Below are 15690 nucleotides of genomic sequence, written 5' to 3' on the forward strand. Positions count from 1 at the left end.
TGAGTTAGGGGAGAGCGAAAGTGGGATGATTTTGGCTTATTTCTTCTTCTACCTGCACAGTTTCTCCCATCCCATTTGGATTTCTCTCTTTTCCTACTCTTAATTCTTTTGAGCTCTGATTTCTCTTTCTTTTAACTGGAGCGTGGGTTGTTTTGGATCTCTGGTGGTGTTTCCACCTCACGGGGAATGTTGGCTTGGGATTTAATGCTGCAACCATTAAACGTGATATCATTAGCGTGAACGCAGCATGGTCTGGTGGAAAGGGGACGGGCCTGGGTGTCAGAAGGACCTGGATTGTGATTCTGGTTCGGCCACTGGCCTGCGGTGCAACCTTGGGCAGATCATTTAACTTCTCTGGGCCTCAGTGACTATGTCTGTAAATGAAGGATTAAGCTGCGGGCCCCATTTTATAGATGAGGGAACTGAGGCACAGAAAAGTTAAGTGACTAGGCCAAGCAGACAAGTGATGAAACTGCTTTTAGAACCCAGATCCTTCTTTCCCATTCTTACCCAGATTCTCGAGAAGCAGTGTGGCATAGTGGAAAGACCCTGGGTTTAGGAGTCAGAGCTCGTGGGTTCTAATCCCAGCTCCACCACTTGTCTGCTGTGTGATTTGGGGCAAGTCACTTGACTTCTCTGTGCCTCAGTTCCCTCAACTGTAAATGGGGGATGGAGACTGTGAGCCCAAGTGGGACAACCTGATGACCTTTTATCTCCCCCAGCACTTAAAACAGTGCTCAGCATATAGTAAGTGCTTAACAAACACCATCATTATTATTATTTTGACTACCAAGCCCATGTTCTTTGCACTAGGCCCCACTGCTTGAGAATTGCTAAACTCCCTTTAGACTGTAAAACCGTGTCTTTTACAGGGTCTGCTAACTCTACTGTACTCTCCCAAGTCCTTAGTATAGTGTTCTGCTATTGTAAGTGCTCAACAAATATCATTCTTATGGTAACTCAAAAATTAATCAATTGATGCTATTTATTGAGCGCTTACTATGTGCAGAGCACTAGGGGCTTGGGAGAGTACGGTGCTACAGGGTTGACTGACATGTTTCCTTTCCCCAAAGAGCTTATAGACTTAGAGAGGTGACAGATGTTATTTCAAATAAATTACAGAGAAGTATATAAGTGCTGGGGCACTGAGGATGCGGTGAATATCAAATGTGTAAAGGGGACAGATTCAGGTGCGATGGTGACTCAGAAAGGAGAGGGAGTGGGGAAAATGAGGGCTTCATTGGCAAAGGCCTCTGGGAGGAGATGCGGTTTTGAAGGTGGCGAGAGTAACAGTCTGTCAGCTTTGGAAGGGGAGGGAGTTCCAGCTCAAAGGAAAGATGTGGCGATGATTATGCTATCTGTTAAATGCTTACTATGTGCCAGACACTCTATTAGTCACTGTGGGAGATACAAGCAAATTATTGTGGATGCAGTCCCTGTCCCTCCGAGGGCTCAGAATCGCAATCCTCATTTCCCAGATGAGGTAACTGAGGCACAGAAAAGTAAAGTGACTTGTCCAAGATCATACAGCAGACAAGTGGCAGAGTGGGGATTAGAACCCATGATCTGCTGACTCCCAGTCCCGAGCTCTAGCCACTAGGCCACAGCTACTTACCAAGATAGACAACATCTCGTACCACCCTCTCTTTTCAAGCGCTTAGTACAGTGCTCTGTACGTGGTAAGTGCTCAGTAAATAGCATCGATTGATTTCCTTTCTATCTGAAGCCTGTGTGATCCTCCTTTACTGCCCACTCTATTACTAGACTAGACTGTAGTTACTTAAACCGCGAACCTTATACGGGACAAGGACTGTGTCCAATCTAATTTACTTGTGTCTACCTCTGCACTTAGTACAATGTTTAACACCTAGAAAGCGCTCAACAAATCCCGTAAAAAAAACGAGGTTGAGAGAGTAAGTTTGAGTGAAGTGTGCATACTGGATTGTAATAGGAAATCAATAAGGTAAGGGGAAAAGATGATTGGGTGCTTTAAAGCCGACGGTAAGCAGTTTCAGTTGAGCATAATGATCCTTGCAAGACTTATGTCTCCTCCTAACTCTTTTTCAAACTCTTAGCATAATGTTCTTCACAACTATAAAACTATACTTTTATACTATAAACTATACTTTTTTAAGTGCTTTCTAGGTGCCAGGGACTGTACTAAATGTGTTATTCCATAAAGGCATTATTGACCCACTGAAATGAGCATAAGAATAATCACGGTATTTAAGTGCTTACGATGTGCCACGCACTGTTCTAAGTGCTGGGATAGATACAAGGTCATCGGGTTGTCCCACGTGGGGCTCACAGTCTTAATCCCCATTTTGCAGATGAGGGAACTGAGGCCCAGTGAAGTGACTTGTCCAAAGTCAAACAGCTGACAAGTAGCAGAACTGGGATTAGAACCCATGACCTCTGACTCCCGAGCCCGGGCTCTTTCCACAGAGCCACGCTGCTTCTCCATCTAGAGGCTAATCAATCTATGGTATTTATTGAGCACCGAATTAAGCACTTGGGGGAGTCCGAGTTCTAACAGAGTTGGTAGACACGTACCTTGCTCACTATGCAGCTACACCAGCTCTTAGTACAATGTTTAGGGCATAATAAGCGCTGATTAAATACTATTATTGTCATTGATATCACGGTAAAGTTATGGGGAATAAAGCTAAGTGTGTAGGAACATTTTAGGGGACTCTGGAAAGATGGAACACAAGTAGGGAATACCCCGTGGGAGAGATGGGATGTCAGGACGCCTCAGGAGGTGGGAAGACACGGTGGATTTGAAGGAGATAGGTTGAGTTACAGACAGGAGGAGGGACAAGAGAAAGGCCAAAGGCAGATGAATCCAGAACGAGCTACAGCGGGAAAGTGAGTTTATGGAGAATGAATAATAATAATAATGTTGGTATTTGTTAAACGCTTACTATGTGCAGAGCACTGTTCTAAGCGCTGGGGTAGACACAGGGGAATCAGGTTGTCCCACATGGGGCTCACAGTCTTAATCCCCATTTTACAGATGAGGTAACTGAGACGCGGAGAAGTTAGGTGACTTGCCCACAGTCACACAGCTGACAAGTGGCGGAACCGGGAGTCGAACCCACGACCTCTGACTCCAAAGCCCAGAAAATAGCGTGTGAAGAGAACTGATATATAAATCCTCTCTGCCTCCTTGTGAGCGGGGATCATTTCTACCAACTCTACTGTAATATACTCTCCAAAGAACTTAGTATGGTGTTCTGCCCGTAGTGAGAACTCATATACCATTGATTCTTTGGTTGGTTGTTGGAAAATGGGGGGAGAGGTTTTTTGGAAGATTTGAATGGGGAGCGAAGCGGAAGGCAAGTTACGAGCCAGGGGTTAGAGGCTGGAGAGACACCCCTCGACCACCCGCAAAAGATTTTTTTAACTCGCAAGAAAGGATGTTGCTCTTGAATTTTTTTTCTGGAATTTGTTAAGCACTTACTATATGTCGAACACTGTTCTAAGCCCCGAGGTAATAACGGGTCAATCAGGTCAGAAGCAGACCCTCTCAGGTCGGAAGTGACTTGCCCAAGATCACACAGCAGACATGTAGTGGAGCCAGCATTAGAATTTATGAAGCTCTGACTCCCAGGACCATGCTGTGACCATGACACGATGCTGCTTCCCAAGAGACAGATATAAAAGTAATAATAATAATGTTGGTATTTGTTAAGTGCTTACCATGTGCAGAGCACTGTTCTAAGCGCTGGGGTAGGTACAGGGTCATCAGGTTGTCCCACGTGAGGCTCACAGTCTTAATCCCCATTTTACAGATGGGGGAATTGAGGCAGAGAGAAGTGAAGTGACTTGCCCCCAATCACACAGCCGACAAGTGGCAGAGGTGGGATTCGAACCCATGACCTCTGACTCCAAAGCCTGGGCTCTTTCCACTTTCTCTCAAGTATTTAGAGTGCAATTAAAAAAAAATGGTTTTATATGCAATGGGAAAATTAGACCTCCAGTGGACAAAATACAGTTATCCTTTGGATGCTAAACTTCTATCTCCCATTTATTTAAAGGATATTTCTCAGGTACTTACTATGTGTCAGGTACTTTACAAGGTGCTGAGTTTAATAATTATGGTATTTGTTAAACACTTACTATGTGCTAAGCACTGGGGTGGATACAAGCAAATTGAGTTGGACACAGTCACTGTCCCATGTGGGGCTCAATCCCCATTTTACAGATGAGGTAGCTGAGGCCCAGAGAACTGAAGTGACTTGCCCGAGGTCACCCAGCAGACAAGTGACCTTGTTAGAACTAATGACCCTCTGACTCCCAGGCCCTTGCTTTATACAAGCGAATCAGATTGGATACTGTCCATGTCCCTTGTGGGGCTCCCCATTAGTGGAATTTATTGAGCGCTCACTATCACTATATATATGTGCCTCAATTACCTCACCTGTGCAGTGAGGATTAAAAACGGGAGCCCCACGTGGGACAACCGATTACCCTGTATCTACCACAGCACTTAGAACGGTGCTCGGCACGTAGTAAGTGCGTAACAAATACCTCCATTTTTAGATATCGATATATATCGATCCATGATATTTATTGAGCAGTTATTGTGTGCAGAGCACTGTGCCAAGTACTGGGGAGAGTGCAATGCATCAGAATTAGCAGACACGTTCCTTTCTCGTAACGTGCTTATAGTTGTGAGGAGGAGACAAACATAGATCATTTAAAGATAGGTACATAATATATAATGATGGTATTTATTAAGCACTTACTATGTGCCCAGTACTGTTCTAAACTCTGGGGTAGATATAAGGTTATCAGGTTGTCCCGCGTGGGACTCAGTCTTCATCCCCATTTAAAGGTAAGGTAACTGAGGCACAGAGAAGTTAAATAACTTGCCCAAAGTCATACAACTGACAAGTGGCGGAGCTGGGATTAGAGTCCATGTCCTCTGACTCCCAAACCCAGGCTCTTTCCACTAAACCATGCTGCTTTTCATAATACATATGCATATAAGCATGAATATATTCCCTCTCCCTTAAAAGCTGGATCATCACTGCACTCCTCACTACCGAAGCCCCGATCAGTAATAATGTTGGTATTTGTTAAGCGCTTAACTATGTGCAGAGCACTGTTCTAAGCGCTGGGGTAGACACGGGGGAATCAGGTTGTCCCACGTGGGGCTCGCAGTCTCAATCCCCATTTTACAGATGAGGTAACTGAGGCACGGAGAAGTGAAGTGACTTGCCCACAGTCACGCAGCAGTGCAATGGAATTTTAACAAAGTACAATTTTTCTTAAACCCCAAAGTCCACTTTATTAAGTATCTTGAATTGGGCTAAATCACAAGCCACTCCAGTTCACCGTTTCTTTACAATAACAGTGATCGTGCCTAGATTCAACATATTCCTCCTTAGCCTCCAGATACTGGATGAGAACTAGCGTAGGTAACAGAGAGCCACGTGTTTGAGCGAGACTTCGAGAGAAACAAAGCGGCCACTGAAATCAGTCTACTTCTGCAGCCAATGAAGGGGCTTTGCCCCCCATATAGAGATGACACACACAGAAGCCTCTGTCAGAGAGTTTTGCAGTTGACAGGAAGGCGTGGGACACTTTCTGAGGCAGAAGTGGATGGAAAAGTGGAGTTCATCATCTTATCAGGTTCCTGCTGTTTCCCGAAGGGGATCAATAATCATGATGGGACCCAGATAAATCTATTATCTCTTGGAGTAATGCTTCAGCCTAAGCCCACCTCTAAGCATCTACTCGACCGAGGTGGCTTCGGAAAACCAATCCCACAGGAATTCATTCGGTTGTATTTATTGAGCACTTCCTGTGTGCAGAGCTCTGTACTAGGCTCTTGAGAGAGGACGACTCAGCCATGAACAGTGATATTCCCTGCCCGCGAAGGGGTGACAGTCTAAACGGGGGGAGGCAGACATCAGTAAAATTAAATAAAGATTATGGACCTAAGTGCTGTGGGGCTGGGAAGTAGCATGGCACAGTGGATAGAGTACAGGCCCGAGAGTCAGAGGGTCATGGGTTCTAATCCCCGCTCTGCCACTTGTCTGCTGGGTGACCTTGGGCATGTCACTTTACTTCTCTGTGCCTCAGTCACCTCACCTGTAAAATGGGGATTGAGACTGTGAGCCCCATATGGGCCAGGGACTGGGTCCAACTCAATTGACCAGTCTCCACCCCAGCCCTTAGTACAGTGCCTGGCAGATAGTGCTTAACAAATACCATTATTATTATAAGGTATTATTATTATATGGTATTGTTATTATAAGAGCAAAGGGAGCAAGTCAGGGCGAGGAAGAAGGGAGTGGGAGAAGAGGAAACGGATTTGTGGAAAGCACGGAGCCCGAATTTTACTACTTTTCAAGACGGAATTAGTCGTGAGGACGAATCGTAGGAGGGAACGCACCTCGCTTTCACCGCATCACGTTGATGTTTGCAGAGATTGGAGAATGACCCTCCTCCTTTCATCCCCCGTGTGACATATAACCTTGGCCTCTGCTGTTTGGTAGACGACCTCTGTCTGCATGCACTTGTCTCCCTGTAGGTTAAGCGGTCTCTTCCCCCTCCCTCCGACCCTGAGCCCGGGGGAGGACGGGGGGCCAGACAGACAGAAGCACACATATGATTAATACGGCACAGCTGCGGACGGCCTCATTTGCATATGTATTAATAGAGGCAAAAACAACAATTCAATTACATCCGGAGACATTCTGCATACTAAAAAACGTATGCAAATGGGCCGGGAAAAGCTCAGCCGACCGTCTTCTCTGACTTTTTCCGTGCCCGTGTGGGTTTGCGGTCGGAGCCCGGCATTTGGTAAGAACTCCCCTCCGGGAGAACCTCTACGAGAAACCCTTACAAAACTCCAGCCACCTCCCCGGTCCCCAGAAGGCATTTGACATTTGGACAACGGAAATAGGATTTCCAGCTGTAGGGGGGTCTGCGGCAGGCCGTCTCTCCTGCGACGTGCTGCCGGAGCCGGCTGCGTGAGGGATGTCTCTCCGTCGTGAGGAGAAGCAGCGAGGCCTAGTGGATGGAGGCCCGGCCCGGGAGTCAGAAGGGGCTGGGTTCTCATCCCAGGTCCGCCGCTTGTCGGCTGGGTGACCGTGGGCGAGTCCCTTCACTTCTCTGGGCATCAGTTAGCTCAAAAGTACTTCAGTTACCTCTCCATCAAACAAAAATTCCTCACCATCGGCTTTAAAGCGGTCCATCCCCTCGCCCCCTCTTACCTCATTTCACTACCCTCCTACTACCATCCGGCCCCCACACTCTGGTCCGCAAATGCTTACCTTCTCGCTGTACTTTGATCTCGTCTATCTCGTCGTCGACCCCTTGCCCACATCCTGCCTCTGGCCTGCAACGCCCTCCCTCCTCAAATCCCGCAGACAATTCCTCTCCCCCATTTCAAGGCCTTATTGAAGACCCATCCCCCCCAAGAGGTCTTTCCCGACTAAGCCCTCCTTTCCTCTTCTCCCACTCCCTTCTATGTCACACTATTTTGTTCCCTTTATTCATCCCCCCTGCCAGCCCCACACCACTTATGTCCCGATCTGTCATTGATTTATTCACGTCAGTGTCTGTCTCCCTCTCTAGACTGTAAGCTCGCTGTGGGCAGCGAGTTTGTAAGTTGTTCTAGTGTCCTCTCCCAAGTGCTTAATACAGTGCTCTGCACACAGTGAGTGCTCAATAAACACGACTGAATGAATGAATGGGTTTTGACCAGCCGTCTCTCTCCCTCCCCTCCACAACCCACCTTTCATCCGTTCCCGAGTTTTTACAGGGGTTAATGGGCTGGGGTGGTCTATCAAATCCGATAAAAAGGGGACAGGGCTACACTCAATGACCTCTGCATGTACCTAGACAGCACCGTGAAGTGGTCGGATCATAGCTCATTTCTTTGCTTTTGTAAACGATCAATCAATCGGTGGTATTAACTGAGCTCTTGCTCTTTGCAGATCACTGTACTAAGTGCTTGGTAGAGTAATTCCCCCGATTAGACCGTAAGCCCGTCAAAGGGCAGGGACTGTCTCTATCTGTTACCGATTTGTACATTCCAAGCGCTTAGTACGGTGCTCTGCACATAGTAAGCGCTCAATAAATACTATTGAAGGAAGGAATGAAGGAATGAATACAGTATAGCAGAGTTGGTGATAAATTCCCTGTAATATTCCTACGCTCTCTCTTTGGAGGACAGATACGTGGCACGTTTTTGCGGGATTATTTCTAAGACGTGAATTTTAAGTTGCCTGCTTCTCAAGTGGTCTCGACTTCACAAATCGTGCCGACAAGCCTGCTGAAATCTTTTAGCAGGTTAGGACATAGCTGATCTAACTTAGGTGTTTCCCAAATGATGACACTGAGGAAAATGAGGCGATTGACTAGTAGTAGTAATAATAACAGCAACAAAATAATAAATGAAAAGCACGACGGCCTAGTGGATTCTAATGGTTTCTAATCCCGGCTCCACTGTTTGTCTGTGGCGTGGACTTGGATAAGCCGCTTCACTTCTCTCGGTTACCTCATCTGTGAACCGGGGATGAAGAATGTGAGCCCTGTGTTGAACATGGGCTGTGTCCAACCCGATTTGCTTGTATCCAGCCCTTAATACGGTGGCTGGCACATAGTAAGCGCTTAACAGATACCATCATTATCATCATTATTATAAATAAGAAGAGGTGTGGCGTAGTGGATTAGCTCAAGTCTGGGAGTTTGGAAGCACGTGAGGGTGAACCAGGAAGCAACTTCTGAGGCCAGGCTGGAAACGAGTCTACCAACTCTGTTGTACTCCCTCAAGCGCTATCGTAAGCGCTCGATAAATACTCCCGATTGATTGATTGGGAGGGTAGGGGAGATCCCGATCTGGGCCACCGTAGACGGGGCTCTTGTGGCCAGTTGTGGAGAGCCGTCGATGCCACTTCAGCCATCGGCCTGTGTGGCTGAAGGGAGACGCAGGAAATTTCCAGGGGACTGAGGGGTCTCTCTGGCTCGGAGCAGAGGTTGGAAAAGGGAAGTCATTGTCCCTTCCTTCAGAAGAGGAAGACGGAGCAAACCGAAGGGACGCCGTCCGTGCTCCTCGGGAGGGTTCGTGCCCCTGGGCCAGCAGCCATCTGAGGAGCCACCTTGGCTTGTAGTTCAACTCCTTCACCTCAGAACCTGTTGAATTGACAGGAAGCCCATTCGGTGAGTGAGTCAGTTAGTCTTATCTATTGAGCACCTACTGTGTGCATTCATTCATTCAGTTGTATTTATTGAGCGCTTACTGTGTGCAGAGCACTTGTTCTAAACAACTTCACCAAGATTCAGTGGGGGACAAGGCAGACTGAGCCCCCCTTTTCCTCTGCTCCTCCTCCCCTCCCCATCTCCCCATCACCTGCCCTCTGTGCTACCCCTCTCCTCGCCCCCCAGCACTTGTGTGTATATGTACATATTTATTCTATTTTATTAACGATATGTATATATCTGTAATTCTATATATTTTGATGCTATTGGTGCCTGTCTACTTGTTTTGTTGTCTGTCTCCCCCCTTCTAGACTGTGAGCCCGTTGTTGGGTAGGGATTGTCCCTGTCTGTTGCTGAATTGTACTTTCCAAGCACTTAATACAGTTCTCTGCACACAGTAAGCGCTCAATAAATATGATTGAATGAATTAATTAATCTAACAATAAAAATCAAGCAACCAATCAATCGGATATGCTGAGCCTTTAGTGTTTGCAGAGCTCTGTACTATGCGCTTGGGAGAGTACAGTATAACAATAGATGGGGGAGACAGACATTAACATAAATAAATTAATTACAGGCAATTTCCTAAGCCAAACGCCTCCAGTGAAAATTCCCCCTTTATCACAGACCATTCCTGTACTACCCTACAGGTTTTTTTTTTATTTTTAAACTGTTGAATTTTAGTCATGAATTTTAGCAAAAACAAGTAAACAACTTCACAAAGATTCACTAGGTGACAAGACAGAGATGATATCTAACAATAGATATCAATCAGTCGGATATGTTGAGCTGTACATTTTTGCAAAGCACTGAATTAAACTCTTGGGAGAGTACAATATAACAGTAGAACGGACACACTCCTTGTCCATGAAGAGTTTACATTAATATAAGTAAAGAAATTACGGCTATGTACATGAGTACTGTAGGGCAGAGGGTGGGAAATCCAGGTACACGGGTGATGTAGAAGGGAGTGGAAGAAAAGGAAATAAGGGTTTAGTCTGGGAAGGTGTGAGCCTCACGTGGGACAAACTGATTACCCTGTATCCACCCCAGCGCTTAGAACAGTGCTCTGCACATAGGAAACGCTTAACAAATACCAACATTATTATTTTCGTTACTCTCAAAGCTCTAGAACAGTGGTTCTAATTCAGAATTATTGCACACATAATCTGGTTCCCTTTCAAAGTGAATTCAAATCAGAACATTTTAGACTCCGCCACAAACTGAAGGTAACGTGCTAAACCCGGGCAACGCCTAGTGTCCATAAACGAAATGTGTGCTGGGAGGACATTACAGTCCTATCAACCGACATAGGAATTTAAGATTATTTTTTTCTTTATGTTCAGAACCAATATAACTTAAATGTTCAATCTTCATGTTATTTTATGTAATTTTTCCAGGCCTCTGGCCTAGGACTCCTTCCCTCCTCACACCTGACAGACGATCATTCATTCAACAGTATTTATTGAGCGCTTACCGTGAGCAGAGCACTGTAGTAAGCGCTTGGAATGTACAATTTGACAACAGATAGAGACGATCCCTGCCCAGTGACGGGCTCATAGTAGTCTAATCGCTCTCCCCATCTTGAAGACACATCTCCTCCAAGAGGCCTTCCCTGACCGAGCCCTCATTCCTTCTATCCGCACTCCTTTTAGTGTTCCACTGGAATTTGCATCCTTTATTCACCCCTTGCCCAGCCCTACAGCACTGATGTGCATATCTGTAGTTTATTGATATTAATGTCTGTCTCCCCCCTCTAGACTGTACTAAGCACTTGGGAGAATACCATACAGTGGAGTTGGTAGACAAGTTCCCCGTCCACAACGTGCTTACAGACTAGAGGGAGAGACAGGCATTAAATTCAATCAATAAATTACGGGTATATGATAGCATGTATAAATTATGGGTACGGTTACAGATAATGTACCTTCCCAAGAACTGAACAGTCTTCTAGACTGTGAGCTTGTTTTGGGCAGGAATGTGTCTGTTGTTATATTGTACTCTCCCAAGTGCTTAGTACAGTGCATTGCACACAGTAAGCACTCAATAAATATGATTGAATTGAATGAAAGAATGATCTGCCCACAAGTGCTCGACCAATATCATTGATTGACTGACTGATCTGCACGGACACCTTGGTAGGGTTTAAAGAGGGAGATAAAATACCCCATCCTCAGCCCATCCTATACATGCCTTGTACAAGTCATTTAATTTCTCTGGGCCTCAGTTCCCTCATCAGTAAAGTGGGGATTAAGACTGTGAGCCTCACGTGGGACAACTGATTACCCTGTATCTACCCCAGCGCTTAGAACAGTGCTCTGCACATAGTTAAGCACTAAACAAGTACCAACATTATTATTACCTGTAATTTAATCTCTGCTTCTGCCTCACGACCACCATCTCTCGATTGTCAGCTCCTTGAGGTCAGGGATTCTGTCTGTTACTTCTACCCTACTCTCTCAAGCTCTGCACACTGTATCATAAATACCATTGGTAGATTGATAGTTTGACTGCACTTCCCGGAGCGCTGAAGACGCGGCACTGTGCCCATTGGTGCTTGGAAAATTCCATACCTATTAGTAATATTTCCTCCACGATGGAGGTTGGCCCTATGATCGTTTCTTTCCGACTCACTTCTCCATCAGTCGGAAACCCTCCAACTCATTATCGTGACCTGTATTACGGTATTTGTTAAACGCTTACTTTGGGTAATGATAATCGTGGTATCTGTTAAGCACTTACTATGCGCAGGCATCATCCTAAGCGTTGAGGTGGTTACATGCAAATCGGGTTGGACACAGTCCTCGTCCCACATGGGGCTCACAGTCTTATTCCCCATTTTCCAGATGAGGTCACTGAGGCGAAGAGAAGTGAAGTGACTTGCCTACGGCTACACAGCAGACAAGTGGAGGAATTGGGATTAGAATCCATGACCTTCAGACTCGCTGGCCCGGGCTCTATCCACTACGTCATGAGTAGTGTACCAAACGCTGGGGTAGATACAAGATAATCAGGTGGGACACAGTCCCTGTCCCACATGGCGTTCATTTTCTAAGTCAGTCATTCATTCATTCATTAGTATTTATTGAGCGCTTACTATGTGCAGAGCACTGTACTAAGCACTTGGAATGTACAAATCAGTAACAGATAGAGACAGTCCCTGCCCTCTGACGGGCTTACGGTCTAATCGGGGGAGACGGACAGACAAGAACAATGACAGTAAATAGAATCGAGTCCTCATTTCCTCTTCTCCCATTGCCTTCCCTTGCACTTGGATTTGCCCCCTTTATTCACCCCACCCTGAGCCACTCAACAGTAATTGATTTCTTCATATTAATGTCTGTCTCCCCCTCTAGACTGTAAACTCGATGCGGACAGGGAATTTATCTCTCAACTCTATCTTATTGAATTCTCCCACACACGTATGACAATGCTCTGCATGCAATAAAAGCTCAATAAATCCATCTCTCCCTCTAGACTGTAAGCTCGTTGTGGGCAGGGAAGGCAAGCAACATGGCCAAGTGGCAGAACACGGGCTTGGAGTAACAGGAGGTGGGTTTTAATCTCCACTGGACACCTTGTCTGCTGTGTGACCTTTGGCAAGTCACGACTCTGTAAAATGGGGATTAAGGCTGGGAGCCCCTCTCCCTCAGTGCTTAGAATAGTACTTGGCACAGAGTGAGCACTTAACGAATTCCATTAAAAAAGTGTCTCATTTTTGTTATATTGTACTCTCCCAAGCACACAGTAAGTGTTCACTAAATAGGAGTGAGTGACTGACTGGCAATTGACGGATTGATCGGAGGGAGAACAAGGCTCAGCCGATTCATTAGACTGTAATGATTAGCGACCGTAAGCCCGTCATAGGGCAGGGACTGTCTCTGTCTGTTACCGTTCTGTACATTCCAAGCGCTTAGTACAGTGCTCTGCACCTAGTAAGCGCTCAATAAATACTATTGAATGAAATTCAGGATAGTTCTCGTTAGCTGCTCCGACCGGGACATTGGGTAGGATCCCGAAGCATCGACTGAGGATTTCTCTATTCAAGGTGGCTAAATTGAGGGTTTGGAATTATCGGTGGACCTGACTAATATAGGCAGTCCCTATTACTATTTACCCGACAACTAATTGCGGGGTAGATTATTTCTGTATACTCCGCAAGCGGGTCTTCCATATGTTGAAAGATGCGCGATGCAGTTTCTGGTGTCTATTAATAGCGACTCCCCAAATAGACACTGCCTTCAATTACTATTGGATTGGCCTTCCAGATATTTTTTAGGTCTCTGGCCTAGTATGAGGAAAGGGAAAGAGAAGTAGGATTTTCCAATGGTTAGAAAACAAACTTTATTCCTGGCTTTGTTCTTAATTGGTTTTCCGCCTCTGGCGATACTTGGGAAGCCCGTTTGTAAAACGCGGATAATAATGCTTGTCAGCTACTTTTCTAACAAAGAAGAGAAGACTAATGGGAGATATTCAAATGCAGACCTGACACCCTCAAATGAAAGGTGCCAGGAACTTTGAAGGCGGGAGGGTTAATGGGGATGCACTTATGCACCAAGAATCTCCAAAAATCAAAAGGTTGGAAGTAGAAGAAGGTGCTCCTTCAAGGGATGTCACCCCGTTTGGCTAAGTTTTCCTTTAATGTGAAAGAAAGGGAACGTAATAATAATAATGATGGCATTCCTTAAGCGCTTACTATGTGCCAAGTACTTTTCTAAGCACTGGGGGGAGATACAAAGTAATCAGGTCGTCCCACGTGGGCGCACGATCTTCATCCCCATTTTACAGATGAGGTACCTGAGGCCAGAGAGGTTAAGTGACTCGCCCAAAGTCAAAGAGCCGACAAGTGGCAGAGATGGGATTAGAACCCACGACTTCTGACTCCCAAGCCCACTAAGCTCTTTCCACTAAGCCATGCTGTTTCTCTAAACATAAACACAGTTGGGTTCTATGGCAGTGTTTTTCCCAACTGAACTGAATTGACATGGATTTCGGGCAATCGTCTCTGATTCCCAGGTTTTGAGGAGTTTTTGTGCTATTTGTTAAGCGCTTACTCTGTGTCGAGAACTGTTCAATCATTCATTCAGTCGTATTTATGGAGCACTACTGTATGAGGACCACTGTACTAAGCGCTTGGGAAAGACGACAGAACAATGATCGGACATATTTCATTTTTCTAAGCACTAGGGTAGATTATAACTTGCTCAGGACAGATAAGGTCCCTGTCCCATATGGGGTTCCCAGTCAAAAAGGAAGGAGAATAGCTACTGAATCCCCATTTTGCAGAGGAGGGAACTGAGGCAAAGAGAAGTGAAGTGACTTGCCTAAGGTCACACATCAATCAGTCGAACCTATTTATTGGGAGCCTAATTGAGCAGCGTACTGTACTGAGTGCTTGTGGAGAGTACAATATAACAATATAATAGAGTTGGTAGACACATTCCCTGATCCCCACAGGCTTGCCATCTAGACGGGGAGACTGACATTCATATTAAGAAATAAATTACCGATATGTACATAGTAGAAGCGGTGTGGCGTGGTGGAAAGAGCCCAGGCTTGGAGTCAGAGGTTGTGGTTCTAATCCCGCCTCTGCCACTTGTCTGCTGTGTGACTTTGGGCAAGTCACTTCACTTCTTTGTGCCTCAGTTACCTCATCTGTAAAAATGGGGATTAAGACTGTGGGCTCCCCGCGGGACAACCTGATTGCCTTGTATCTCCCCCAGCACTTAGAACAGTGACTGTGAGCCCGTTATTGGGCAGGGATTGTCTCTATCTGTTGCCGAATTGTACACTCCAGGCGCTTAGTACAGTGCTCTGCACATAGTAAGCGCTCAATAAATACTACTGAATGAATAAATGAAATTCTTGGCACTAGCAAGCGCTTAAAAAATACCATCATTATTATCATTATTATTATAAGGGCTGTGGGACTGAGGGAGGAGTGAGTAAAGGGAGGAAGTCAGGGGAGCGCAGAAGGGAGTGGGAGGAGAGGAAAGGATTCATTCAATAGTATTTATTTATTCAATAGTATTTATTGAGCGCTTACTATGTGCAGAGCACTGTACTAAGCGCTTGGAATGAACAAGTCGGCAACAGATAGAGACGGTCCCCGCCGTCCGACGGGCTCACGGTCTGATCGGGGGAGACGGACGGACGAGAACGATGGCGATAGATAGAGTCGAGGGGAAGAACAGCTCGTAAAAACCGATGGCGACTAAATAGAATCAAGAAAGGATGGCTTAGTCAGGGAAGGCTTCTTGGAGGAGACAGGCATTCACTAATGGCTTTGCAGGTGGGGAGAGTCACTGTCAATCGGATATCGAAAAGGAGGGCGTTCTAGGCCAGAGGCAGGTCAACGGTGAGTTAGACGAGACTGAGGTACGGTGAGTAGTTTGGCGTTAGAGGAGCCAAGTGCGTAGGCTGGGTTGGAGTAGGAGAGTAGTGAGGTGAGTGAGGAGGGGCCGAGGTGAC

The 15690-nt window shown here is 46.0% G+C and overlaps 1 protein-coding gene across 4 annotated transcripts in view; it reads left to right on the top strand.

Moving 5' to 3' along the window:
- The window catches only part of SOX5 (SRY-box transcription factor 5), a 490387-nt gene that overhangs the window by 370357 nt on the left and 104340 nt on the right, over positions 1 to 15690 (top strand). The gene's annotated exons all lie outside the window — the stretch shown is intronic.

The sequence above is a fragment of the Ornithorhynchus anatinus genome, chromosome 2 (assembly GCF_004115215.2).
Source record: "Ornithorhynchus anatinus isolate Pmale09 chromosome 2, mOrnAna1.pri.v4, whole genome shotgun sequence".
Taxonomy (NCBI): Eukaryota; Metazoa; Chordata; class Mammalia; order Monotremata; family Ornithorhynchidae; genus Ornithorhynchus; species Ornithorhynchus anatinus.